This window comes from Falco punctatus (assembly GCF_963210335.1).
Source record: "Falco punctatus genome assembly, chromosome: 10".
NCBI lineage: Eukaryota > Metazoa > Chordata > Aves > Falconiformes > Falconidae > Falco > Falco punctatus.
The window spans coordinates 31,380,441-31,407,859 of record NC_137590.1 but is presented as its reverse complement, the minus strand read 5'-3'; the positions used below and the strand labels follow the sequence as shown (position 1 = coordinate 31,407,859).

At 38.3% G+C, this 27,419-nt stretch overlaps 1 protein-coding gene across 1 annotated transcript in view; it reads right to left on the bottom strand.

Annotated features, from left to right (window-relative positions):
- Positions 1–6,222: 6,222 nt before the first annotated feature.
- The window catches only part of INSC (INSC spindle orientation adaptor protein), a 213,932-nt gene continuing 192,735 nt past the window's right edge, over positions 6,223–27,419 (bottom strand). The window contains exon 15 of the mRNA XM_080404757.1: positions 6,223–23,505. The gene's annotated coding sequence lies outside the window, so the exon portion shown is untranslated. The remainder of the gene's footprint in view (positions 23,506–27,419) is intronic.

The window sequence follows — 27,419 nt, the reverse complement described above, 5'->3', positions numbered from 1 at the left end:
AGTTTTGGAGAAAGTAAAAGTAGCCTTGAATGCTCACCCAAAACTGTTTTTAGCCCCTATATTTGTTTATAGCAGAAGTATTTTTCTTAGGTCATTTTTGGTTTAAGCTTGCTACTGAAGATAATTAGATATGCTTAATAATTATAGTAGGGTTACAGCAAGATTTTAATTAAAATTTGATGCATCTCAGGGCAGCTTTTCATCAATGTTTGAGCCAAGTTTGCTAAGTTCACGAACCTTTCAGTAAAGCTGGGTTGAGTCTAGAATGAACTCTGATTTATGGCACTGTATTTAAAATAGAGGTATCTTCTTATCTTCAGAAATGTTTTAAAATCAAATAATAGCATCAATATTATAAATCAGTGGGATACCCTCCTATGGAATAGTTTTTTGTGCTTTGTCTATGCTGCCTTGAAAAGAACACAGAGAAAGAAGTGGGCAGCTGACAGGATTCAAAACCAGGCAACAGTCATGATTGCAGTCACAGAAATACAACCACAGAAGGAAAGCTTGAAACACTTGGAGGTTTTTATTGGAGAGGAAACACAGGGGGAAGAGGGAGGGAACATGCTAGAGCTACTGCATTGAACGCATGGTATGACAGAATTCAGATGTTCTAATGTCCCCTACCACTATGTGAGACTAAGGGAATTTTCAGTAGGATTGCAAAACCACTCTTTTTAAAGTGATAAAGAAATTGCTCTGTTGTTTGGGGGTTTTTAACTACAAATTATAAATAACTGTAGAATTCATTGTTATAATCAAAAAGCTTAGTTAAGTAGGGAAAATGCAGTGATTACATCCAAAAATTCAAGATTATAAACCATGATGCTTAGCACAAAAGCCAACTGGTTAAAGAGGTTAACCTGATTCCAGACAAAACAAAACTCCCCTTTTGGGCATGTTGCCCTTCGTACCAAATACTATTACTACTACTAATGTTATTAAATTTACCTAGTATTAATTCAGCATTTGTATTTCCTCCTATTAATGCTATTAAATTTCCACTCTTTTTTTCTCTTTTAGGAGTTATGTTAGTCTTTATTGCCAAAGGATTGCTCTGAGATCAATCATCTACAAAGACTGTGTGTGTTCTTCAGTGCACGGGCTTCTAATAGAGGCCTGCAGAATAGAAGGCACTTCATTCATGATTATTAGACATACCTCCTTAAAAATAAAGATACTATATCCAAATAATTCACATAATTCTAGTGATCTTTATCACTGCATACCACCGGAGTAGTCTGGATACCATCTAGGAGCTTCACTAAAATATTTGCATAAATCATCATCATGGAGCCCCTCTAGGCATTTGTTGGGCCTCAAGTAACTAAAATGCAACAAAATCTCTTTGACTAAGTCAAGAGACAGCAACTGCCACCAATAGATGTCTTTAACTCTGAATCAGCCGCAACATCTTCCTCCAGAAGCCTGGACAAATGGACAAAGTAGGGGACATGGAAAGAAACTAGGAGTGGCATTGAGAACATGAAAGACAAATAAGGATATGTTTGCTGGAGATATTAGAAGAAGGGTGTAAAATACATACAAGAATGCCAGAATAGTATGGATTAATCACAGGAAGCCAGAGGAGGTCAGTTTCTGTGCTCACAGAAACGTTTATTCCATCTTCCTCTGATGTATCAGAGACTGACCACAGCCACAAAGAAATGCTAGGTAAAGGTGGACACCTCTTAGACAACACAGAATACTTATTTTCCTAAACACATATCTCAGGGTATGAGAATCAGTATATTAAAAGCCTCCACTATTCGGGGAGTCCTATGACATCATCAAACTGTTTCTCTTCTCTGCAGGTTCTAGATGTTAATCATGTGCCGTAGCCACTTTTCCTGTCTGCTTCATTCACTTTGGGCATAACACATTGCCTGTTGGGTATGGAGAACGGGGGCACATAGAACAATAGCAACAAGAAATATTAAGGATTTGAATCTCACCTTGCACACACGTCCTTCCATTGCCAAGAACAAACTTGGAGCAGACATCCTGCATGATGCTTGTTCCATGCTACATGGCTTCACGTTTGTGGCAATCTTTTGCACAACCTTATACTGCAGTTGTTTCAGTAAAAGGCATTGCCTGCAGGAATGCAAAGCCCGCAAAACATTTTTCTTTCCTCCAAACACAAAGTTTGTTTCCTCCAAAAACAGTTTGAGCTGCTAAAAGATTAGGGAAGTATTTTTGAGACCTGTTTTTCTGAGTGTCCCATAAACCATTGAAGAGTAAAAGAAGGATGGATGAACTGGCAGATACAATCAGTGCACACATTGACATGTTGTAGGATCACCCCTCCACAGCAAAAGGGAAAGTTAGCTCACAGCTTACTACCACAATGTTTCTGGGGTAAGCAGGAGGACTCAGAAGCCCTACCTACACGCTAAACTTCAAACTGCCAGTCCAGCCTATGGCATTTTCCAAATATTAAAAAACCAGTTCACAGCTGTAAGAAGCAGATATATTAAGGGAGCTGACCGGGGTCACTGACTGCAGGTGCTGGGCTTTGACTTGAAAGTCTCTTCCTCTCCACTTGGCCTACAGTAGTCTGTACTACCAGAGGGAGAAGCCTCTCCTGGACAGCAGTTTCTGGTCAGCTCAGAGCAACCACAGTTGCCAGGTGGCAGATGATACTCAGCTGGACCACCAGGAACTTGCAGAAGCATAGCTGTGGCTGAGGTTCAAACACAGCCAATAACTGAGCTCCACATCTGTGATGTGCATGAACCCTGTAACCTTTTTTGTTTGTTTGTTTGTTTGTGGGTTTGGGTTTGTTGTGTTTTTTTTTGGGGGGGGGGGCAGGGAGAAAACAAAAATAAAAGTCACAGCTACTTCTGTCGCCAGCTTCAGCTGAGAAAGCTATTGTCACAAAAAAAAAAAAAAAGCTAGAAAGTTACTTTCCTTCCAAGAATTAAGTTTAGATGAACCTTGAAATTTCTAGGTGAGAATGCAAAGTCTACCTCCAGGTAAGAGTATATATGCTATGTATGTCACTTAGGAAATATATACAACTAAGAAGCATTAGTTAAGAGAGGCCCATTAGTCATTTGTGCATTTACAACACACTTCCTGACACTTGAACATTGCTTCTCTGGCTTGAAGAAGTATATACAGAATACCATTGTGAATTTTCTATCGAACACTAGCTGGTATCAAGAAAATGCAAATACTACATAGTGCTATAAGATCCAAATACACGAAGTACTGTTGTAGCTGAATTGTTTGAAAAGACATATGGCATCCCAAGTGTAACAGATAGTTGAATCTCAAGGGGGAACCATTGTTCATTCATCTGGACCAAGTGACATTCTTTATGCAAGAATAATTCCTGATTAAAGGGTGAGTTTTAATGGAAACTAATTAGGCAACCTCTTTAGCCTGGGCATAATGATCAAATGAGCTGTCACACAGTACCTGATACAATGATCTCACTTGGTACAAGATTTTATTCCTTAGCAATTACACTCCCACGTTGCACTGCATGTGTTTATTGCCTGGAGCACACATGTCAAATTAAAGAGCAGCTTATGCACCTGATATTTAATTATTGCCTAGCACTACAGACAACCGGGAAATGTCAAAGCGAGCAGTCCTGCACTGGAGTAACTAAAACGGATATCTTCTTCGTCAAAGAAAAAAATAGAGATGAAATATGTATGGACGATTCAGTTGTCTTACAATTCAGTTACAAAAAATGGCCTCCCAAACCTTAAATAATTTACCATCATGCTCAACGCAGAGAATTCTGCCAAAGCAGAAGAGTACGTGAAACAGGTTCACTAGCTTACATGCTTATTTGTATTAGATGCATCTTTGCAAGATTAAAGTGTTTACAAGAAAATGGTAGGATTTGAGCTGGTTTACACCAACTTCAAATACCAAAGGAATCATTTATTTATTCAGGTATGGACTAATTCACAGGTGTTAAAAGAAACATTCATTTCTACAACTCTGTTATCCTGCAGTTAACTTAAAATCATCCTTAGCTTACTGGAAATTTTCCTAAATTCCTTCATAGTCAAATCACCTCCTTAATCCTAGCTGTAATAAGGTTGAAATGAAAAGCCAGCAATACTAAAAGAGATGTAAGCAAAGCGTTTCCAGCAAATTGAGACATGCTAATCAAAAAAGAAAGTTTTATGGCTGCAACAGAGGTGCTGACAGTAAGGTGAGGAAAAATCCATACCGCCCCAAGTTTTGAGTACAATTTTTAATAAAGAAGAAACGTGCACAATACAAAAGAGTTTCTCTTAGTCATTGATCTGTAATGGAACACCCAAATAGAGATCCGATGGTATCCTGTGGCTAAGAAAGTTATGTGTGTATCTTGGACCATTCTACTCCAAATAAAGGAATCTAATTACCCGTAATCTTAATTGCACAGTCTAATACTAAAAAGGCTTAATAAGAGTGCTTTTGTATTTACAAAACTGCACAGCTTGTGAAAGAACCCTCAAAACATTTGGCAGGAATCCCAGCCGAGGTATGACTGACTGGAACCTCTAATGACTACAACATGTAAACAAGTGTTTTGTTTCGACTGATAATCATTAACTTCCAGTGTCAGACTTATCCCACAAGGTTTTGTTCACTCCTTCACCAGCCTGCTTTACAAAGGCATCTGGTGCTAAGGGAAAGGGGGGTGGGGGGGTGGGGGGTGGCGCGGAAAGGGCAGAGTGCTATACAGTGTTGTCACTCTTAAACTAAAGTGGCAGTAGGCAAATGAAAGGGTCATGAGGTAAACGCTTCTAACAAGGAGCAAGCTGCTGTGATAATTCCCACTATTCTTTGATGGTCCCTCTTACTGTGTTACTTAGTGACATAATGCGCTAGACCTCCTGGTTATTTTATTTTATTTTTTAATGAAGAAAGGTAATTTGAAATGGAGCCTCTCTGATTTATTGTTTCATGCTTTGGTAGCTTTCAAAATTAAACATGTGCAAAAAAAAAAAAAAAAAAAAAGGAAATTTGGTTTCCCTAACTACTGCATTACTGGAACAATCTGTGTCTAAGTGCTGCATTAAAATAAAAGACAGAGGAGCAGTTGAATATACTCCTACAGGGACAAATCTGTTACCCTAACAGAAGGGAAGCATGTCAGAAATTACACAAACTGCACTGGTTAGCTCAGCAACAGTCATGTTAAAAGTGAATTTCAAATGGCCGGATCCTCAGCTACAGTAATTCTGCTAAAATGCAGGCACCATGGAGAAGCCTACCCAGATTTCCCATAAGCTACTTTGTTATTAAAGTGGTTATTGTTCAAATAATTTTATGTAGAAGCAGTGGAGAAGTTGTAAAAAAATTATGTCTATTATGTAAAGTGTTTGGTAAAACCCTGCAGTCTATAAACAAAAAACTGAATAGTCCATATTTGCATTTTCAACCTTTACTTAGCTTGAGAAATGCAACTACTTCAGCAATTTTTAATCACGTAATTGCAGATAGCCAGTCTTTTGAGTGCTTAGCAAAACAGCTTATAGATTGCAGATCCAGTACTTCTGTGGCTACCTGTAAGTAAAAGGTCATTTGTAAACTCCTTTTAACTATCGATACGACGAAGACGAGTTTCAAAGGTTACATTTACTTCATGCCCTGCTAGGATCTTGCCTGTGTAACAAGTATTTCCTGATCAGTTTTAGCAGAACACTCAAAAGCGTACCGTGCATAGGTCTCATGATTGCATGAAGTAATTTATGCATGCGACTCTCCAACAGCTTTGATATACAACCCCGCACAATCAGGTAGGAGCTGTGAATCCGCCTGGTTAAATTTATTTAAAAAGCACTTGGCAAAGCAAGTTTGCAATTGTTTAATTTTCATTATAACTGCTGCCTCACAAGATAATGAGCCCTCATAACAGTGTTTTATATAAAAGCACATTATGCCTTTACACAGCACACACAAATGGCCAGTGATTATTAACAATGTTAAAATGTCAGTAGAACCAAGCCAGCATAACAGCATACATTTAGATGCCATAAAAGCTGCAAATGACTGTTACATTGTTTTAAAGGAAGCATCTTAAAAAGGCACTTACAAATAGAGGAAAAGAAATATTTGTTACGAAGAATAGAAATTTATGATGAAATGTCAATCAAATTCGACTTTGTGAAAAGCATTAGCCACAAGAATCAGCTAAGCTCATCACTGCTGCTATTAGTACTCTCAGTTTTAGGATTAGAAACTAAATGCTCCATAAATAATTTTTGCTTTTGCCTTTGACTTGATTTTTTTTTTCCCTTGCCATTCCAGGATTTCAGTGTTTTGGAATGCTTTAAGAAAACAGTCTCAAAGTAAAACTTCGGAGAGTCCAAATGTGCACATTTGCCACTGATTTATGGTCTGAGAAAAGGTCCAACATTTAAATGAAAGTCTAGCAAAGAGTAAAAGGTCTAGACAGGGTAATCACTATCTAAATTATTACAAATCTTTTAGAGGCTTTTAGCTTCAAAATGCCACTCGGCATCATCCTAGATACAAGTGGGTCTTATTCCCATTCAGTGAGGGGAAAATTAATATGGTAAGAAGTTTGAATCACAAAGGATTCACATTGTTAGGCTGCTGTTGGTTATTTACACCAATCCTCCAACATTATTCTTGTGAATTTGAAATTATTCAACTCATTTATTAGGCTATGTTTATGTCAATTTTATTTTTAAATTAGAAAGAAAGGATTGCAGGGTGCAGTTTTTTGGGTTGGTTTATTTTTTTTGTTTTTCTGTTTTGTTTTTTAAAGTTACCACTATCTGGCAAAGAAAACAGCATCATCTAAAATTTGTCAGAAGAATTACTGTTTGGCTTCATGCAACTCCCAAGCTCTACAAACACATATAAGTTAAACAAATCATTGTTAATTTTAACTTGTTCATTTGCCAGGCCACATGCCACATTTAATTTCATACATTAACAAAAGGTGTTCAAGAGCAAATTAATTGTGAATGTTCATTTTTCTCCTCAAAAATAATTTTTTTAAACATAAACCCTCAATCCCTTTATTAAAAGTGAATATAAACAGAAATGAGAAATCGAGCATTTTAGACTGTCCTAATCCATGTAATCAATTGTAAATGTATTTTTTTATTCCTAGCTATCATAATTTTATCTTATACAGACAGTAGCCTATTCAAATGTGATATTCAATAAACATTTGTATCTCCCTCTCATTAACCACACCCCATTTTTTTTTTCCTCCTGGTTATTATAAATCAAATGCTTCAGAAACTGAGTCAGATAGCTCAAAGAATAAATTGGTGCATCTGTATAATTAACATAATACAGATTTTGAACACGGTAGATGTGACTTTAAAATATTAATATTCCATTGCTCTCATCGTGCATTCAATTGTGAGCTGAGTTAAAGCAGTAAATTAGTCTTCCTTAAACACACATTAAGTAGATAGTTTCTCTAAAGTTGGAAATCTATCATTTGCCTCCAGTCAGCTTTAACACTTAGCAGGTTTGTAATAAATACACAGGCAAGCAACAAAAGCCTGAACATTAGCAGAGACATTAAGAGGGCAATTAATTAAGCCACATTAGTACAACGTGATCAAAAACAAGGCATCAGTATCCTTAGGGCAAAACCACATTTCAGGTCAAACTTTACACATATACATGTACACGTGTACATACACACACACGGGCACACATACAGAAGCATGTATTAGACAGACCCGTTACGTTAAGTATAAAAGAAAAAAGCATCAAAGTAACTATTTGCACTGGCTGCTCCGTTTATTTGCACTGTAAATTATTTGAGATCAGATTTTAAAGCTCGTTTGATTTTTGATATGTACAAACCCAAACCATTGTCTCATACGGTATATACTGATGGCCTGGCGCCACCCAATGGCAACCAGCAGAAGTGCAGATGGCAGTTCTTCCAGATGCATGCAGAAAAATTATCAACACTGAAACATATTAAAGAAAATAAGCAGTGGGTGTTTTCTCAAAAATGATAAACAGCTATTTCTTCAGAAAGTAGATGGCTTCTCTTAATCATGTTTTAAATTGGTTCAACAAGTTTGGTTCTTGCAAAAAGGTCAGTGCCATCCAAAATCCATAGCAAAGCAAATTAGTTGGTTACTGAATGCTATATTTGTTGTTTTAAAAACACCATTCAATGATCACATTTCTTATGACATCAAAGCTCACAACCAGATAAAAATTATTGTTAAGCCCTCTGTGACAGGAAAGCTCACCTACACTGCATAACTACAGAGGAAAGGGTAAAAGTTAATTCCAGCAACTAGAAAAAGAGAAATAGGTGGATTCAAAGCAGAGAAGGAAAGTCTTTAGTGATTTCTTAGCCACTGCAAATGTTATTCAAGCTTTACTTGGTCCATGATACACACTATAAATAAGTAAAAATATAAAGTACATGCACACACATACACTCCTCAATCAAATGTAGGAGACTAAAAAATTCCAGTGGCTCCTCTGTTCCTCGAACAGGATAACAAAAATTACAGGTTTTAGGATCAGGAAAGCTGGCTATTCCCACTGAAGAGGCAAAGTCACAACTTAATCCCCAGACTATCTTATGCAGTCAGAACCTTTGTGCAACTCCAAATTAGATTTCCAGCCTATAGAATTACAACAAAATGTACAGGCAATATAAGGATCCCAAAACACTTGTTCAAAAATCCTTGGAAACAACACAGTTTCTTTTTCTCAGAGAAGCTGCTAAAAAGTCACTTGGTATTGCAATGTATTTTCATCACTGTTCTGCTCTAAGCTGTCTTATGCTCTGGTGCATACTTTGCTCTTCACTGACTTCCTTACAAAGACTGAGCTCTATCAAGTGTGATGATAATTTCCTGCTACTCTCAGAAAACAATAAAAGAGAGCAACCGTATTTAGGCTTGTCCTTTTTGTTTGTTTGAACATACACATAAACTTGAAAAAGGATGAACTAGTGAGGTATTCTTTAATTGACAGACTGCTTACTATAGGCTTTACATGGAACTGAATGTACTGAAAACCTCAAAACTTAACACCTTCTGGGTCTCAAGTGGTACAAACATTTAGCACCTGCAGAATGCCACAGAAATGCCACAGTGGGGTTTTTTTTCACAGGAAAAAATTAAGTCTCAAATGCCATCAGGGGCTAAAAATGCTGTGGCAGCTTTATTCCATTTCAGATAAGCTGCACCTTCCTAATGTAAAACGAATACAGTAATACATAAAGTTTACTTGCTCCTGAGTTATCTAGTTCCATTTAAAGCTGGTATGCCTTGCCTGTATACTTTCATTATTTCCATGTACTTCTGTGAAGAACAATCTAAGGACCTACAGCTTGGAACACAGGATATTCATATTCCTGAGGACAGAAAGATGAAATGAGGACCAATGTTGTAGATATTCCTGCGATAATTATAAGTTGTTTTAATTATGACACAACCTGTGATTCTTAGATTTCAGGCTCAACAGTGCCAGTCTAATGGAGGCAAAACAGCCTATGTTTAGAGAGATCATTCTGGATGCTTGAGTGCTAGGAAAGGAAATATTTACACAAATTTTTTTTCTGCAGTTCCACACTGACAACTAAATCACAGATTCTGGACCACAGCTCTATGTAAGGAGAAGGATTCTGCAGCAGATTTCACAACCAGAAAACACCTGCAGTATAGAAACCTGCAGTTTCTATAAAAACTTCCAGAGGAAAAATGCCAACAAATAAAGGCACACACAATGCTCCAGAGGTAAGCACATATTACCACATGCACTTTATAGATAGGATGGAAGTACACAGGGACTTAATAATTTTCCCTGGATCAGATGACAAATCCGAAGCATCTTGTGTCTTACTCACTGAAACAGCCTTCCTCCCTTTTCTTTATTCTCTAGGCAATAACCATGCTAATAACAGAGGTTCACAGAATTCACTAAGAGAATGGAAAAGGCACAGAATGTGTTCTTATGACGGTGGATTTTAACTCAGAAGGCGTTATTTGTCGGAAATTCCACGGCTTCAAAAGGAAAACTAATAGCAACAGCAAAGCTTGCAGACTAAATATAATAGTAAAATTTATATGTTATTTTCACAAGGATAAGCTGTTTTCTAAGGACAAGACAAAATAATCAATCCTATAGAAGCAGCTTGAGTAGTCTAAATATGTCCCAGTTAAAATTTTTAATGAAGCTGCAGAGTGAATGCAAATCTGCAAGTCCCAGAGCTGGTGTAGCACCATGTAATTTCTAAGTAACAGTGCCTGAGAAGTCCCCTAGCAGCACACTGCAATCCCCGCTAAAGAACGGAGTACCCTTGTAGCACATTAGTGGTCTACACAGCAGCATTCAATCAGTTTCTTTAATCCGAGGAGTGCCTTTTTAGTTTGCGAGGAATCTAACTCTACTGGGGGGATTTGAACTGGAGGCCCTTGATTCCAAAAACAGCAACATTACTAACGCAAGCGAAGGCAAATCTCCAGTACCTTTTAGCTGAAGCCTGTAAAAACAGTGAGAGCCTCTCCCTTGCAGGGATACTAGTTATAAAGGGTAAACCATTCAGCTAGGTTTAACAGAAATGAATGGGGTAGAAAAAAAAAAAAAAACACACAGGAAAAAGGGATGCTAAATTATAGGGGAACGGTAGCACGTATGTTGTATTCATTCCAGGTCAGAGTTCACAAGGCATTAAATTCTGGCAGAGCCTTAGTGCTTTCAGCTACCATCAGGCCAAATCCTCCCATCTTTAATGTTTCCTTACGAAACAGCAAAACTGCCAGTGACCTCTCAGATTATTTTTTTCCACACTTAGAAGAAGATCTGGTGTACTAAAATGAGAGGGAGACGCAACAGAACTCTTCTGGCTTACAGACAGAGGTTTCTCAGCATATCTTCTCCCCCTTAAAGAAGCAGGAAGATCAGATACGTAAGAGAACAAGCAAAGATGAGGACAAATACTTCTCATGAAAACTAGAGGCAAAAGATGACTTGTTCTCCTGCTCGGTAGCAGGACAGCTTCCCCCATGGCTGGAAGCCTTGGAGCGCCGGTACACTCCTTCCCCTGGAAACAGCTGCCCCCCAGCCCTGCTGCTGCTGCCCAGTTCCAGGTGAGATCAGCAGCTCTGAACTCCAGCACCCAGGCTGACGGGAAAGCCGAAAGGCTTTCCTGGCGTTTTTGGCTCACAACCTCTAACTGTTTGGGATGATGCCAAAGTACAGCTCTTTCTGTACTTGTTGGCTCAGCAGCCCTAACAGACCGAACTAAAGCACAGGCCTCTAAAGGACAATTACTCATTTATGCACAATGAACATACAACCTTTTAACAATCAGGACAAATACAGCACTTCAGGGTCAGACTCTGCTTTTGGATAAACATGAAGTGAATAACACAGAGTGCATGTCATTTAGACATTTTTTAGCAAGTCAACAAAAAGCATATGCTTACACAGAAAAGGAAACCTTACCCCATTGACATAACACAGCAAATACTGCTCAGTTGTATTCTATTTCAGCATCACATTTGTTACATCAAGAGGGTGAAATCTTCACTACCATCTACAGCTCTCCAAGAGACACAGTGATTCCAAGAACTGAGTTCAGACACTGACAGTAGGATGGCTCCTCAAAACCCCTCTGGAAAAGTTGCAGGGTGAATAGGGAGCACTTGGATCCGAAATTTATGTAGTAATATAAAATACTAACTCCAGCCAGGGTGTGCAGCCTTTGCCAAAGCTTGATTGGCGTTAGGTGATTTTGGCAACGTTGCTTACAAAGATTTCAATGGAAACCCAGGCGACTGAAAATTAAGTGTAAAATAGTTATATGGACTAGCATCTACCTTTAAGCCCTTGTGCAGCAGAAGAGGTCAACCAGGTAGCTGTTATTCCAAAGTCAAGGAGGTGTATTTAAAAGCAGTTTTAAAGCTTTATAAAAAGGAAACACTGATATAGAAGATACCATGAAACTTCACCTGGCTAACAGCTTCTTCTAAAAAGCGACACCAAAGAAGTGAAAAAAAGGCAGTGAGCATGGGAAACCAAGAAAAAAAAATTAGCATAGGAGGTTCTGTCATTTCAGTTAATTTCTGTGTTGGTTATTCATTAAGTCTTTTGTCTACATCTACTGGTAAAAAGCTTTAATCTCTACACTTCAATTTCAAATCTCTACGAATGACAATTTAAGGCATTTTATTTACCCCATATTTTTAAAAGTGTGGTAATTAAAATAATCTGTTTTACACTTATTAAAAATAAATTATTGCATATTTTAATGTTTTTCTCCCTGCAACTTTTTCTTAATTAGTTATTTAAACTGCGTTGAAAATCCCAAGCCAATACATTTCAATATTCATTTTTCTATTTCAATTTTTCAAACAAGAAGAAAAGTTCCCCTCTTTAAGCTGAAAATTCAATTAAAAAAGCAGATTAAATACTCATTGGTGTTATTTTACATCGTTCACAGAGAGCTTCTTTTTTATTCAATATTTATTAATGACGACAATCTTGCATGTACCCATTATCTTACATCTATTAGCATCTTTCATCTGAAAGGATCTTGAAGAGCTCTAACAAATGGACACTTTTGTAACTAAGATGAGGGACTGATTCACCACTCAAAACCAAACCTCTCTGGAACAGAAATCCTTCGACTGTTTAAAAGTCCATAGCAATGCTATGAAAAGCAGCAAAAAAGCGCCTTAGCAACCATTAGCAGAATTCAGTGCAATGTAGCCCCATTCCCTCTTGGAACTGGATTCTAAGGTAAGATTCATAAAGTAAATAGATTGTCAAGGTGTAATTACTTCTGTTGAACTCCAAGATATCAGGGCTTATATCCCTAAATAAAGGATTAGTAAACTGCATATTCCCAAATTAGAAGTGGCTACACAAAATTTACATAATTTAGCAGCACATACTTTCAATTATGTTGTTGTTTTACTCTCTGAAGAGCGCTGTCAAAAAGCCTACTAGTGGCCTATTTCAGTATTAGCCAAGAATTACCAAAAATATTACCAAAGACTAACTGCCGTACTGGACAAGATCCTCAGCAGATGTAAGCAGGTGTAAGCCATGTGTATCATGGCCACACAGCAATGTCAGAGCAGAGATTCAGTCCAGCAAAGTGCTACGAACCAAGTTTACAAGATGCAATGTGAAGACACAACTCAATCGGTACTGGTGCTTGTCAGATGATAAATACAACTGGACAAACTCCATATGGGCTGAAAATCTCAAATTAATCATTGCAAAACATACATAAAGTTCTTTGGGATTTTTCAGTTGGGTAGGTTTTCTAAGGCTCTCCTCCACTTTAAATATAGATAAGCGCCATAGAAATGTTTTACTAGCATACACATACAATTGTATTGGTTTAAATTTAATTATAATTACAGAGTTTGTTTTAAAAGTTCCAGCTGAAGATAGAAGTGTACTGTCAGCTCAGCTCCAACTGAAGTAACCATTACACAGTGTGGAATGTTAAGAAGAATGAACTCAGTAAGCTTAGGCAGAAAGTGACTGAGTTTAAGGGGCCCCTCCACACCTTAAAAAAAAAAAAAATTTTTTTGTTCTTTGATATTCCACATGGCATAGTATAAACTAACTTTTCTCAGTTAGGCACATGCTATACTGGGTTTGGCTGGAATGGAGTTAATTTTCTTATGCCTATAAGCATGAATGTTCTGTGTGGCATGCTTTTTCTATAACGCTCAAAAAACCCATATTTTCTGGGTTTCTACCACACATGCCATTATGACAGCCACTGTTCCTTGTGTCATCTTTTGTTCCCATGATACTGGTCATGACTGAAATATTTCTAGTTTGGCCAGTCTGTTTCCAGGCTTTCAGGTAGATATCCAGTCCAAGTCTGGCATTGTTTTCCCCCTTTATCTATTCCACTATTTTAGCCAGTGCAGACTGGTATATTATTCACATTGAAAGTAACAAGGTGAAACATGAGAGCACGGCCTTGGCACAGGGTGTTTTCTGATCTCCAGCAGTTTTTATTGTTTGCATTGTTTAATGGTTCCCTAATAAATATTGTCTTGCTTCTTCATGCTAATCATATAATACAGTGTGTAGTGTATGCTACTCTCTCTTTGGCTGGTTTAATCTCTTCAGTGTCTCACTGGTACACTATCGTTCCATGTAGAACTCAGTTTAATTGGTGGAAATGACATTGCAGCAATTTACAAATTCTAAGTTCTTTGGTTTCAACATCTCCTTCCCAATTTTGATACATAGTTGCCAAGAAACTTTAAATTTTTATGCAGAGACCATCTTTAAAGAGCTGAAATAGGCTGCTGTCAGACTAAAAATTTTACAAGTTCTTCAGCGCAAACATTAAGACCAGATTCCTAGGGAATTGAATTCCTCTGTGTAGTTCTCTCCCTCATAAGCTCCCTTTATTCATTTCATATAAAGTATCGGAAAGAGGAAGCGGTTTTCCAAAGTCCACTTACGAAAGTACAAACACAGATAAAATCCAGTACATGCATGTACCTGTAGCAATGCAAACTCCATGTCAAACTGATGTTCTACATCTCTGTCACTCCTGGGCTGGAGTTGCAGAGTCTTGGGAATCAATACAAGGCAAAGCGCAGTGAATGACCACTTCTGACAGGTGCCATAGAAGGCAGCAACAGAGAAACCAGATCTATACAGCTATGAATACTGTGTTAGGAGCGAAGAGGACTCTTGTCTAACCTCCCAGAAACTAACTGCTATCACCCACCATATATCCTGATTAACTAATCACAGCAGTCCTCTTTGATCATGCTTTGAGCACACATGATGGGTATTATTCCTGATTGCCCCCAGGACTAAGGGTAAAAGGACATAGCAAAAGAACCCTGGTTCATTTTTGTCCAACTTGGAATGCAGTATTTCCAGATAATTTGCCAGAAATACACATTGCACTAAATTGAAGCAAAACAAAAAATATAAAGATATTTAAGTTTATGATATTGCCCAGTAACCTCTGTTTTCCCAATCTTCAGCCTTATTGCCTTTCAAAAATGCATTAGATTCTTCTGCATTCCTACAGGCTTTCTCTGTAGCTCAAGTGAGATAGTCAGGCCATATGTACATGGCAAAACACGATACCCACAACAAATATTCCTATGCCCAACAGCATGCCCAAAGCAGTGGGGTTTTTATGTTACATGATCAACATGTTACTCCTACTTCTAACTCCAACATAACCCCCAATAATTTTGCAAGTGTGCATCTCAAACATGGTACTCTGTAAAAAAACGGTAGCTAAAAGAGCTACCTCATTTGCACAACTTGACACAACATTTCAGCCTAAATGCAGGTTGATAACAGCTGAAGAGCTGAATTTTAAAGTTTTAATATCTGCACTGTGACCAACTGTCCACTCTATTAATTCTGTAAATTGACAACAGTGAACAAGAGCAGAGATCTGCAGATCTCAATGCCAAATCAAAGCCAAATTTATTGGCTGTCATCATAATGTCTTTATTCGTGTACACATATGCACATAGATACTCTGTACACTGCATGCAAATTCTCATTCTATAGAAATCACACTGTTACAGAGCAGAGCCAGGAAAGCTCTACACTAAGGCTACATCCCGGTGGAAATACTGCATGAAAAGGCTTTTTATTTTTAAAGATAAATTACTTTTTTTGTATAATTGAGTCACACTTTTCATGTAGCACTCAGCCTAGGGATGTCTGCAGGAGAAAAGAACAATATCTTACTAAACCCCTTTTAGGATCATTAAATTTAGATCACAAAACTCTCGCAGGCATGCAATTCCAAACATGTCACAGAAACAAAAGGAACAACAACAAAAAATGACAAGCTTCCCTTACATTATTTTCCTTCTTTACAATGATGTTTAAGGTAGTAAAGTGTTAATGAATTCAGTACAATGTATCATGCATTGTGTTAGAACTTTTATATTGTTGAAAAATTGTCATATTTGGCTAGGCAGCTGCACAGAGAAAAAAGCTTTGACAATATCTAATTGAGTCTATTTTTACTGTCTTTTAGATAACATTGTTAGAATTATGTACTGTACATATTTCTTATTTTTAGTTTCATACTCCCTCCCCCCTCTTCACAGTCCTTCACTGCAACAGTATATTACTATTACTGATATAAATCCAGGTCATTTTCACAAAAGAAGAGTAAGTCCTATTCTGTAATACTGAAATGGGGCTACAAGCTGTTATGTAAATCACTATTAATAACAGAGTATTCAGGACATGTGCCTCTTAAAAGCTGGTCCTTCTTTAGAATGCTGACTGGGACACAAAAGCTTCAAGCTCTGTTTCCTACTTTATGATATGCTTCCTGAGCATTTCTGAGCTAAACATTTCATCTCTCTCTTGCTCCTTTCTGTAAAATGGGAATAGCAGAATATTTCCTTTTTTTCTGCCTTTTTAAACCATGAATGCTTCAACGTAAAGACTGCTTTTTCTATATATATATATATCATGTCCAGTGTGACTGCTCCAACTCATACACACGTGTGCAAAATTTCAGGTGTTGGTATGGGATATTTGTAGGTATCTCACCACAACAACTTTACATCTCATCCTTACCCAGTCAGCCTTTTCTCAGCCTTTTCACCCTTGATTTTTCGTGAGTCTCCCAAGCCTTCGTAGTCTCGTAGGATAATCAGGTAACTAGGCTAGTCACACAGAAAGAACTGTTTTCTCTGAGGCTAGAGGAAGCATGTCTTATGCCTCACCCTTTGCAATCATCTGGTTCCTCACTCGAACTGGCAAGGTGAGTTGGATGACTAACCAGGACTGTCAGGAGCACAAATTTCAGACTTTGCTTCCATGCAGAAGAACAACACACCAAACTAGATAAAGCAAGCCAGGCAGGTCAAATAGCCTCATCACCACACAGAAACACAGTTATTTAAAATTACTACTACTCTGGCTGAATCTCTCTCTTTGAAAATATCCCACAATTGAAAAAAAAAACCAAACCAAACGCAACAATACCACCACCACCAGTCCAAACATTGTTGTTTAAATACAGTTTTGCACTCACAGACTCAAGGCACAGACTTTTGGGAACAGGATACTCAGTGAAAATTTCAACCAGTCATGACCCAAGAGAGCATTCTGCTATATATATCTGCTGGGGAGACTATCAATAGCTAGGCTCCACAATGCTTTGGAGGAAGACATTTATTGAGATGCAGCAGAATTATTTCAGGGACAAGGTGCAGGAATAGAGAGTAAGTAAAGAGGAGTTTCAAGATTGGAAATCAAACCACTTCAAAAAGATTACTAAGACTGCTCAGCTTGCTTACTTTGAGTTTCTGTGACTTCTCTAGTTAGCTCCTATTAGCACTACTAAGATTTTTAGGCAGAAAGGAGAGGAAAAATGTCTCCTCTTGAACTTTGATAAATGTATATTCATGTGGGTAAATAGGAACACTGATCATGAAGTCAAAACTCGAGAAAGTACTGCATTTAACAGGAAAAAAAATTAGTTTTACTCTTACTTTTTTTCTTCCCAACAATAGAAACATCAAGATTAGAATTAAAAGCAAGATATCATTTTGCAGAAGACTGAAAAAAGTAAAATACAAATTCCCTATACCTCTTCTTGTCCTTTACCCTCCGATTCAGCCCTCTGTAAAAACTTATTTTATTGTTTTCTGCGTGACACCCCACATTCAAACCTAATACTGAAACATTGTTCTGAGCGACTCAAGCTTGTGTAAGCTTTTAGGTACCCATGGGGACACCGATTATTAGAGGAACAGGAGTGAAAAAAAGGAATGAAAATAGAACTTGGAAAGCATGGCAGTCTGGGGAAGAATAGTTGGGATCTAATGAGGAGCTCTACCTGTGAAACCAAATAGCCAGAACAGAATTAGCCATTCAGGGTGACTTACTCAAAATAGTTCTTACAGCAGTTTTAACAGCAGAAGTGCTCCAAACCATTATAAAGTGCAGCTGTAGATACAAGTAACAAATGCATGAGTTAGTAGACCTGCTCCTCTGTTACAGATGCCCAGAGGCTATGGTCAGACATCCAGGATATGAAAATGGATACACCATGTAATCAAGACCATAATGCCCACGGCATTCACTTCCATTTAGCCTGCAGGCTTCTGAAAGTACAGGGAAAAGTCTAGTCGATTATGGGAATGGGCATTATATATGTATTGCCAAAGAGAGAAAAAATCTCTAATATGATAACACCAGTTTTCATTTTTCATGAGTTTCCTGATTTACAGTGCATAACATACTGGTCTGAACAGATGGATTTAGGAATCGATTGGCGTGTGCGCAAACTCTCTTCTGTTATTAAAAAAAAAAAAGTCAGCATAATTTTCATGTGTGGATCTACACAAAGACTAAAAATGGAATGTCACCAACTTTGTAGGCTGAACTGTAATAACATTAACACAGATTCTGCCCATGTCTTTGCCTGTTCTCAGTAGAGGTGAGGACAGGGTCTCACATGAAAAGTTTTTTTAAAAAAACAAATTAAATCTGCTTGACTACTACCATTTACTGTCTAGTGTTATTATGTGACTGCATATAAAATAATAACTACTAATGACAAAAAAAACAGAAATACTTTATAAAAGAGATTTCCACTTTCTGAGTGCAAGATGAGCTGTAGCCTCATAATGATTACCGTGACATTTATTATTAATAGTATATTTTTTAGAAATAAAAGTATGTGTCGAGTTTTTTTGTGCAACATACAGTCTGACCCTTAACTGTCTACTGTCAAGATTATGGTTTAATACGTGAAAATGAGCACCATGTTACGATCACTTTATGTTCACGCCCAAGCTGTACACAGGATGACTATATGCCCAAGCCTCCTGCAGAAACACAGAACATGAGAGTGCTACCTGAACTATCAGCTCCTGGCCTCGTAGCTGCACTGCACACTTCATGTAAGCATTTCAGAAGCAGTTAAACCTGCATCTTAGAAATGGTGATTTTGGTTCATAGGACTCATGCAAGGCATTTCTAGTCTCTCGCTGCTCTGATAGGTTTACTCCTGATTTTCAGTTTGAACCTATTCATGGCCAACTAAACAATTTTCTCCCAAGTGTTCAGTGTTCCTGCATCTTCACTTCCTTTATACAGTCTGCTTCCTTGCTTGTTCAATTTTTCCCCCTTTCTCTTCTTTCCTTCCTGTCCCCCATGCTGTCCTTAAGAGTTTCTTGGGTAAATTACTGTTTGCAAGGACGTACTTGACAGCAAATTATTCATTTCTATTTTGCACAATTATGCAAGTAATTTATTTAAGCATCCTGTTGAATGTGTGTACATATAACACACACAATTGTTACTAGTAACTGAATTATCAAACAGCTCAACACGACAAAAGCAAAAACAGAGACTTCATTTTTGTGTCGGTAAAAGCACTCACACTCAGTAAGGCAGAAAAATATTTTTTGGTTCTTAGTTCTGTTTACAGCAAAGTCAGTTTTCAGAGTGGTTCTGCAGGACATTTCCTACCACAGTGGATTTGCAGAAGGAAGATTATTTTCTTTGAAATATCTGCTTCTGGCAATTTTCAAAGAAATTACACTGGACTAAACACACCATTCATTTGCCCCAGCATGTGTCATGCAAGCAGTTCTTACACCTGAGTTGCAATACCGGACCAACACTCAGGTTTGTGAACAAATTCCTGCTTTAAGTGTCAGTCCCACACCATCCTTCATTTTGAGAACTAACCTTAATAAAATTAGCAGAATGTACTGATTGTACATTCTTCTCTCTCAAGTAAAGGTAAATACTAAAAAATCATTGCAAGAAAACAAGGACATCCATAAAGAGTCAAAGGTTCAAAGAAGCATGTGTAACAGGACATAACCACATCTGTATTGTGTTCCCTGTTTATAACCCAGGAAACTAACTGGTAGGAACAGTACATCAGAGATGTAATACATGGTAAATTCAATTTTAAAACATCAGAAACAAAGTTGAACTTCATAAGCCAATGTACAATCTGTCGTGGAAACGTGGAAAAATTAAGCCTCGTGCATGGTTTGAGGCTTTATCAAATTTACACCCTTAATATTTAAAATTATGCAATTGCTGCAAGGCCTCCCTCTATATCTTTTGGAAAGTCTAATACAAAACTTACATTAAAGGAGACTGTAATCTTGTCTGTGGAGCCAAATAATTTCCTCATACCCCATTTAAGAAAGCTCTTATTTTACAGGTCAGCTTTGCTTGCAATAGATGCTTATTTTGTAAAGGGCTGTAACTTTTGCCAGCTAGACTAGTGGATAAAGTGCACTAGAAAAAAGAGATTAGCCTGGTGACTTGGGGGAAAGGACTTCATCTGGCAGCTCCACCTGATTAATAAAACATGTATTTTGCGTTTTGAGACTGACTTCATTTTTCTTTCCCTTTGCATTTCACAGCCCATTATAGCCAAATTTTTTTGTTGTTGGTTTTTTTTTGTCCTTACCCTGTTCACCTTCCTCACATGCCATGCATTACTGCTCTGCTAACTCTCTCTACACTCTGTTGTCCACCTTCCTCCTTGCCACATGCTGTCTCACTGGGGATTCATCTCATCTTCTGCACTTCTCTATCTTCCACTTTAGAGCAACTCCCACATAACTGAGTCCTTTTAGGAGCTTCTCATTGCTACCATGTCCTGAAGGGTTTCTAGCCTGATAGGCACCTTTTATAACACACATGGATCACACACAGCAAAGAGTACCCCTCTGGATCACAGTCTGTTCCCCTCTACACCAGGGCTCTGGATATTACAGCATTGGGGTGTCCTATACATTATGAAGGCAAACAGCAAGCCCTTTGCTCCTGCAGGCCAGGTCCTTCTCTACCAGGAAGGAGGAGTATGTCACTACTGCTTTGATTCACCACAGATTTCCCAGACAGGAACTCATAAATGCACTCCAGTTGTGTTCCTTAACCAGGGGTCTCACAGTCCACAAAGGGGGTTCTCAAACCACCCTGCTCAGCAGGAGTTTAGGAGTCTGTGTATTAAAAACCAGGACTTTTCCACATAGGATAGCCCAAGAAAGAGAAGAGGGGAAGGAGAAACTGACACCTAACCATGGATACCTAAACTCTGCTCCCACTGAAGTCAGAACACCCTTCAGGCTCAGGTCATCTGATTTGAAGCCCCCTAAGATCATTGACCAAATGCAGATTATGACTATTTTACCATTCAACAATTCCTCTTCTCATGTCCCCTCTTCTCACCAAGAGATACCCTCTGTACTAGAGCTTACAAAAAATAAAACCCATCTATGCTCTCTCAGTGTGCCTGCATCCAGAAAGGGTGGCTTTTGTCCTTTTGTGCAGCTCAAAAACAAAGCAGAGGATCTTCCCCATTTATCGATTTCAGAACCCTAAAGTTTTGAAATAATGTCTTTGCCTTTCAAGCTGAAAGGGTTGGAAGCCATTGCACAGAAAGAGTATAAAAAAAAAAAAAGTGAGAGAAGGAAAATCGGCAACAAATAAAATGTTTTTTGAAAGCATTCACTCAGCATTTCAGAATTGATCTGCAGAGTGTGTTCCACTTGTGTTTGCTTTCCACAGCCATTAGAGCAAGAAAGCTCTATTCGCACTCATGCTCTGCCAAAGGGGTGGGAGACTGCAGAGAGAGGCCTTGTCAACAGTGCACACCCCAGCTTGTGTTGCAGCCTGGCAGAGTTAGGCTGCTATTCCACAGAATTAAGCCAAGGCCTGGTCAGAGGCCAGGCTAGAGACCTATCCTGGTTGAAGGGGAAAAAGCATCAAAAAGATCAGAGACAGTCCAAGTGCCCACACTCCAGACTGTTCCCTCATATATCAGAAAAGGCATTTTATTGCAACACTGGTCAGAAAGTGCAGACAGCTATGCCCCTGCTTACTTTCTTTCTGACCTCAGAGAATTAGTGACTCATAGGAATCATTGACACTGCACCCTGGGGAATGATGATCTTTCCCTAAGCTTCCCTCTTCCCTACCCACCATTCAATTAGGCAGTATTCAGCACCCAGAAATTACAGGCTGGCTCCAAAGGAAAGAGTCTCTGAAGCTATACAAGCTGCCATTTAGCCTGATCTGATATTGAGGAAATTCTATTGATCAGAAACATACTTCCTCAGGTAAGAAAAAAAAACACAAAAAAAGCAAAGAGAGGAAGCTGAATCTTTCCCAACATCATCTATTGGCGCATACTTGGTAATTCAAATAAAAAAAAAGACAATGCAAAAAACCACATCTGCCTGAAGGCAAGTAAGGGGATAACCATCTTTTTGACCTTTAATCAATGCCAACTTGAATTGCTCCATCATGTCTACAGCAATGCATTGAACCACTTGCAGAACAGAAGTTATTTATCTCAATGATCTCCTGTAAACTTTGCATTTTCTGTGTAATCTGAAAAGACTGCCAATATACTATTTATTTACTTCCCAACATACAGGCTCGTTCAATAGACCTTCCACAAGTAAAAGAAAAACCAAGCAAGCAACCCTTTCTCTGTCACAGAGCAGGCAAGTTCCTCGCTGCTGGAATGCAAGACCCCAAACTTCTTTGGCATATCTCCTGTACATTGACAGAAAACAGTACAGGAAGCAATAGCTGTTTGACCTCTCCTTCTACTGACAATAAGCACAACAAACATATGGGATGTATCTGTGTAGTGAGAAAAGCAGACAAATTCTTAATTTATTTAATGTTATCAGAGGCTAGCAGTATTCTGTGACTTAGAAGGTCCCCTACAAACTCAGGCTTTCATGAAGAGATTATCACCATGGAAAGAAATATATTTAGAGATTTACTGCCCTGAGACTTATGAAAAGTATCAGGTTACAACCATCTTCTGGAAGTTAGAATTAAAACAAAAGGAACTTATGGTTTTAGAAGAGACTCAAAAGTTCAAGTTCTCAGAATAAATTTCACCAAGATTTTTAGAAGAGAGACAGACTTTTAAAAAAACACAAACATGTTTCTCTAACAAGTAGTCCAAGACTCCATGGCAGGAATATTTGACAGCATACTCTTTCCCATCTTTGCTCTGCCAAGATGTTTATGCCATGCCGACGGCACACCAGAGACCTTCACCCTAATAGCTGCCATTCTTTCCCAGTAATCAATACTGATCTGTATCGGCCAATATGGGGAATTCTTTCCTGATCTCAAACAGGTATCATGACGATTGTCTACATCATATAGTGTGTCATTCTATGCATTCTGCTGCATAGGTTCCTCACCTAGAATAACTTGAAGTCTCTTGTATCTGAATATGCTGCATGGATTTTAGTCATGCTGTTCACCCTACTACTTGGCTATTTTCTTTAGGGCTGCTTCCTTTGTTGGCCTAAAAAACTTTAATATATGACAGTGAAGAATTTAAAAAAAGTTTTAAAGAGATCAAATTCTACTTTTACATCTACTCACAAAGCTGTTCATTTTTAATGAAAAACAAATCATTATTAAAATGCCTTGCAATAATCACAGAACCCATACCTTTCGTGGAGCTTCAGGAAAGCTTCTGGTTTTCAGCAGGGCCAGACTTAGGCCTAGCTGGTGTTAACAGCTCTAGGAAAACAAAACAAATGTTTTAAACAAATTTATCTGAGTTTAAGCTTTCTTCCTGACAAGTTGTGACTGTGCAGAAATTCTTTTTAATGCTTTCATGCTACTGCCATAATTAAATATCACAGAAATTCACTCAGAACTACAGCAACACACGTGTAATTTTCACCATGTCAAAAATACAGTTAATATCATACTTCCTACTCATCTCCTGGCCACAGCATGACCGAAAAAGAAGGGGTGGGGTGGGGGTGGGGGGAGAAGAAAAAAAAAGATGTGGGAACTGTCTCCTTGGGAAAAGGCTGGAATTTCAAGTCTTGGCACTATTTATGCACGCTATGATTTCTTATGCACAGTCTCTATAGCATGAAAAAGCCTACATCAAATATGACCATCTTCTGAAGATTCTGTGTGGGTTTCGAAAAAATCACTTTGCGCATTCCAGTGCTAGTAGGTACCCACACTGAGTTATGAATAACTGCTAACGTGTCTCAAAGCCAGCAAGCCTCTGGCACTACTTCAGGATATGCCTGGCAAAAGAGAGTTTTCCTACAACTATCCTATTATACTCAGGTAACATTTTGGAAAGGACATTCTACCTACTGAGCAATCTTTTTTTAAGAAGGGGTCACCCAAAACACTCTTCTTCACGTATACAGATATGCAAATGGGGTTTTAAGCCTGGTTTCCTCAGAAAACAAGGCTGATGCAATCATATTTGTTTATGTTTTCCCCCAAAGCTTCCCATACCAGCACACTTGCAAGTAGAACTAGCATCAAAGATAATATGTTGAGTGAAAACAGGCTGTCAATAGAAGGAAAAGCTGCAAGCGGGGCTTGTGCACTTACTGGTCTCCAGAAAAGTTTATACTGGGGAAACCAAAATAATTTGCTGCTTTTGAAAAGCCAGGATGATAACACAACCCTAGGGCAAATACAGGAGATCCGTCCAAGCCACAGGAAAATGTCAGATTTTACTATCAACCATTATACACAGCTGCATTGAAAACCAGTCTGCAATGGTTCCTGTGCTCCTGGAATTAGTTGCTTTTACTTTTCATTTTGCTGTTAGTGTCTACAGTTCTGCAACATTAGAGCTCAGAAATCAGATGTATTCTGTTCTGGTTGCACTTGTGCATGTCTGTACACTTTCAAAGTTACTTAATTAATTGCTTTTTTGTTCCCATTTGGAAAGAGAATCTGTATCAGATTCGCCAACAAACAAGCTGGGAAGACAGGTCCCATACATCAACCTCATTCATTACACAGGCCTCTTGGAAAGAACATACATCTTCTAGTTCCTTTATGCATACACATTTTCTGAAGATTTATTTCTATAGAATTTATTTCAGTGACACTAAGAGTATGACCCGTTCCAAGTTTTCTTTCTCAATCAAAGTGGTAAAATCAGTATGATTTGACCCACAAAAGCAAGTTCCAACCCCATTTTTTTGGGCCACAGAGAAGAAAGAATCTAGGGCTTTAGTTCACTCTTAAATCTAGTTTAGAGCTCTGAAAGTACATCTATATTTGCACTGTGTTCTCATTTGGCAGATAAGCAATAAAATCACTCAGTTTTCTTGATGCTTTCAGCTGATGGTAGGCAGATTTTACATGGCTTTCTTTATCTGAGTTTTACTTTTTTAAAAAAATTATATATATATATATCCAAGAATGAATGAGAGCATTAGCGTCCACACATTCTGTACTTTATGCTATTTACTACTGGATAGCCCTGGAATATTTGCAGCTGGCTGTACTGTGTTTTGTACAATGTGGCTCTTTATCATGTTTTTTTATCAAAGAACTGTGGTTAAGCACAGAACGAGGCAGTGCTGCATTGAAGCTGTAATGTGGCTCAGGTTACCATATTGCAGTTTTGATGATTTGGTATTAAAGCGCTCAACACAAAATAAAAATCAACATCCAAGCAATGCAAATGATAAAAAGCTCTATATAGAGTCTGAATAAACTATAACATGGAGATTTTGCCTTACTTTCTATATTAAAATGAGTAGCTTTGAGTAAATACAAGCGAATCTCCCTATTATTTTCTTTCTGAGGCAAATCTTACACTCAACTTTTGCTAGCAGAAAGTCAGGGGTGCGAGGACATGGGATTTGCAACCAAACACAGCTGTGCTGGCAAAAGGCCCTAGCATAGATGTGGTTTTACTGGCAAAATTGAGCTTTTGCCAGCATAGCTAATTTCTCTCTTGGGAGTTAGTTTTGCCAGTACAGCTGCGTCCAGACTAGGGATCACTGGTGTTACAGACTTTTACAGCTCTACCGTCACCGACTTTCAAGCGTAAGCACGCTCTTGGTCTCAACCTAACAGTAGTTTGCCAATGTGTGTGCATGTTGGCCTCTCTGAAATTGCAACCATGACCATCTAACAAAAAATAACCAACTAAACAAAAAGTTACCTGGCTCCTCCAATACTGTTTCCAGTGTCCTGAAGTTAGTGTTAGGGCTTTTCTTACTACAGTGCTTCCACATCTCCACACACAATTTTTTACTGCCACAGCTAGCTGTTTCTTGAAGCAGAGGTATATATGTTAGCATATCATATCTTTAATTTTTTTAGGGAGAAGCTTTGCTACTACAGATGCTTCTTTCTACTTTGTTCTCTTCTTGGCTGCTTCCAGCCATCTCACTCTTGTATCTTTCTCCAGAAAGCTACATTCAACATACTTACTCCTTTTCTTGCCTTTATTTCTTGTCCTGACTGCCTGCTGTAGGGGAATCACAGGACAGTAACCTAAAATTAGAAGAGAAGTTGAGTTATCCCACTACCTCCCCATCTCTAGCAATTTCACATCACCTTCTCTTCACTCCTTTTACTCTCCATAAAGCTTTTATGCTTCTGAGATCAGCTCCAGTTTGCAGCTGATACCTATGCTAATAATTGCTATCAGCTGCAGTTCTACCACCTAGTTACGGTGTTTGCCCAGTTGCTCATTTCTCACTGTAATGGACTTCTGCAGCATGCCATTTCTGATATGCTGCTGAAGTTGTGCTTTAAAGTGTTGATCTGCTACCACTTGCACCCCTTTATCAGTTTTTCTGTCTTTCTCAAGCATTATTGCCTCCTGCCTGTAGATCTCTTTCAAACTGGGATCGCTTTTTCTGTGGGAAGCAATTTCTGCTGCTGCACCAGATAGCAGACAGGACTGCTCCCCCTGCACATATAAGACACTATTCTGCTCTAGTTGGAGTGCAACTTTTGCAGTTAGATGTTACAGAATGCAATTGTCTCCCCTGTGCCTCTCTGTCAGTAAAATTCTGAAGATGTTGCTCCATGTGAGGGTCTGCAGAGCAATGTTTTGATTTTGCAATAACTCCTCTGCCCTTAACTTACAGTAAAAAAACCCCACAACCTATGGTACTATTCCTGCTGGTAAAGAAGAAAGACCAACCATAAAGCAGGATTAATTTACATCAAAATGAGTCAACAGAGTAGGAATATTCTACTTTCTATCACTGCTAAGAGCAGACTCCAGTGAAAATGGGAAATTCTTAAACAGAGAAGATTTCAGCATCTCAAGCCTTTGGTAGGGGGAAAACAATGACTGTTAAAATACTGAATGGTTTTCCTTGAAAGATTGTTTTTAATGCTCCTTTATATAGCTGAACGACCACAAAACACACTGCCTTTTAAAAATGGTTTCTTTCTTGGGATTTAAACTGAACCATCTAAACCTGTCATTTAAGTTGCACTTTTAATGATCAGAGTACTGTGGAATTATAATTCCCAGCATCCTTTGAGGATGTTTGCTTTTCAGTTCAGTTTCATATACAAATACATGGGCAGCAATTAAATGCCAACAGGCCACTTTGTTCTGTGTCATCCACCATCGAGAGTGCCATAGCCAGCACCTCCAAAGAGTCTCTGTATGCAGCAGCAGCAGAGGTAGT